Source organism: Morone saxatilis, unplaced genomic scaffold, assembly GCF_004916995.1.
Source record: "Morone saxatilis isolate NCDOM2014 unplaced genomic scaffold, NCSU_SB_2.0 Contig15, whole genome shotgun sequence".
NCBI lineage: Eukaryota > Metazoa > Chordata > Actinopteri > Moronidae > Morone > Morone saxatilis.
In genome coordinates this window covers 2794368-2797144 of record NW_023339707.1, presented here as the reverse complement: position 1 = coordinate 2797144, position 2777 = coordinate 2794368, and the positions used below count along the sequence as shown (strand labels likewise).

General features: G+C 38.2%; 1 protein-coding gene across 1 annotated transcript in view; it reads right to left on the bottom strand.

Moving 5' to 3' along the window:
* The window catches only part of LOC118324316, a 4865-nt gene extending 2374 nt beyond the window's left edge, over positions 1-2491 (bottom strand). The window contains exon 1 of the mRNA XM_035656598.1: positions 2334-2491. The gene's annotated coding sequence lies outside the window, so the exon portion shown is untranslated. The remainder of the gene's footprint in view (positions 1-2333) is intronic.
* Between the last annotated feature and the right edge of the window lie 286 nt (positions 2492-2777).

Here is a 2777-nt window from a genome sequence, read left to right as displayed (position 1 = left end):
TGGGAACCTTTTTAAATCATAAAATAAAATAACATTGTAGCTTGTACGTTCTCATGCCATGAACCCTACTTTGTGCGTAATATGTGGAATAAGGAGGTAGATTTATTTACATTTATTTTTATAGATCAGATCAGTATTTTTCACTTTGTCTCTTAAACTTATAGTTTTGTTTACAACAACTAACTTAAATGCCAAACCCACACACAGTATAATTTTAAAATTTAAAACTGTATTATAGGCAGGACAAAAGCACTGTATGCAGAACAAGTTGTATTTATTACTCACAGAGGAGCTCTTAAACATAGCAGTAACAACCACCAGTTCATTAAGACAAGAAAGATGGCAGTTTATTATTGGACATGCACAAATATGCACGCTCTCCGTTTACATGTAACGATTATTCTCTGAATATCTGTATCCCATCACCTTTTATGTAATCTGAGCATTTAATTGACCATTGCTTCTATTTTAATAGCAAACAGTGTCTCTCTGCATGTTGTTATTCACAACAGTGAATCAGAAGATCTAATTAAGTGCTTTATAATGGCAGCCTGGATGATTGCCAAATCCCTTCTTTGCCAGTCTGGCCACCTCATTAGCTTTCACTGTTAAATACACGGCAGCATAAGATTTAAAAAAATCACCCACTGAAACAGGATTCAAGATTGTGATCTTTGATAGTTCACTCCTTCCCAAATATATCTATATCTCTAGCTATACCTAGTTATTCCCTACAGTTTTGTTTTGCTTCTCTTTTCTTTTCTATGAGCTGTCTGCTTCAATTGTTGATGTTGTCAGTTATTTTATGGTGTTTTGTTTTTGTTTCTGTTTTTTCTTTTCCGGTATTCCATATATTTTTGCACACATTTGTGCCTGGAAATGATCTATGTTGATGTTTGTCAGATAAATTAAAAAAACTCTATAAATAAAGTGTAAAAACATATATACATAAGCCAAGAGGAATGTGAAGATTGCGATAGTAATATTATTTTAAAACAGTAGATGGCGCTATCTACTTTTTGTCTTTGCATGTTTGATGTCCTACGTCACTCCTATCAGTAGCGGTATCAAGGCGCAAAGACAGTATCTGTCACAAAGAAAAGGACATTGATTTGACAGTTTGTCCTGCTTCAGACATAAAAACGATACTTTATTTAGATAAAGAAAATATAAGAGAAAATATATTTAGCAGACCTTTTGTCTGAGACTGTTTTTCAGTTATAATTTATCTTCAATCTCATTTTGTTACAGAAATCGTGAGAAAATCATGTCATGAATCTAGTATTGTGAATTGTATCGAATCGTGAGATGAGTATCGGTACATCCCTATAAGTAAACGCAGCTCTGTTATTGATGCTCAGATGAAAGGGGGATGGCTTTAGGTCATAGTGATTGTTACCATGTGATTTTTTTTGGCAGGTACGTCGACAGATGATGATACTGGAATTGCCGTAGAATTAAGCACATTTACATATAAAAGCAAAGTTGGGTCCTAGGTGAGAGTACTGGATGGATTTGAGGGTCAGTGATATGCAACAGATCATATTATGGCAACACAGCAGTGCATTCACCTTGCACTGATTTTGAACAGAGTTGTTTATCTTCACATTCTGTGAAGTAACAAATAATGTTTAAATCTGAGTTTCTCTCATGTTGCCTTTGTGTGTGTCCTTTCATCTGACATTCTGTGGCTTATTGCACACGCTCTCTCTCTCTAACACACACACACACACACACAGAGTAAATAAAATGGCGGAAATTGGCTGTTAGTCAATTTCAGAGTCCGATCTGACCTTCTGAGAGGGACAGAAGTATATGGAAACATTTAACCTTTTTTTCCCCAACCATTATTTAAAGAAAAATAAGGGAGTTACTTTTTTGGTGTATGAAAAGATAATGGAAAGAGCAATGTTTAGCGTCAGGATCATTCACCCTTCATGTTGCATACTTTTTTAAGCATTGTGAATAAATGTGAAGAAAGTGTTTTATCCCTGCAGGGTCAAAAATTGCATGGGATTGGAAACAGCAATCTTTTTAAGCCCTAGATAATGCTTTTATTCTGGTGTAAATAAAGCACCATCAGGTCTGACATACTTCAGTCTGTCTCTTGAGCATTTTTAGTTTCCTCTGCTAACCTACTGCTGCACATTTATGCAGTTCTAGAAATGTCTCTGCTTGATCTCTCATGGTTTACTATCTTTTCTGCACGTCCGCCACTCTCCCCAGCCATGTAGGGTTTTTTTTTGGGGGGGGGGTCTCTCACTCCGTCAAATTACTCCTTGCCAAGCACCATTATAGCCTGTTTATTTGATCCGGCAAAGACAAATACTCACGGTAGTCGTAAGAGAGTAAAACTGCAGGATTGGAAGGTGCAGATCTTGAGAGAAAAGGGCTGATTAGGGCCTTCTTTGCCGTTTCTTCTCTGCTCTTATCGCCACATAACACTAAGCAGGAACCAACTAGTGGGCGGGTTAGACAGACTGGATGGAAGGAAGAGAGAGAGAGGGAGGGAGCTTAGAAAGGAGAGACACCAAACCAGTCCAAGTAAACAATCCAGCAAAACATGTGATAAAGAGAGAGAGAGAGTCCGAAAGAGAAAGCGGGGTGAGTTTAGCCGTGGCTCACAAAGACCCCTGCAGTGTATTCACCCCTCTCACTCCTTGGGTGCAGTCGGAGCAGAGACTGTGGGGGTCGCTTTAGGTGAGGTTACACCAGGACACACAGAGGGACCATATTTCATAGTGTGGCGGAATATGGGAGAGGGTGCGCAAGGGTGT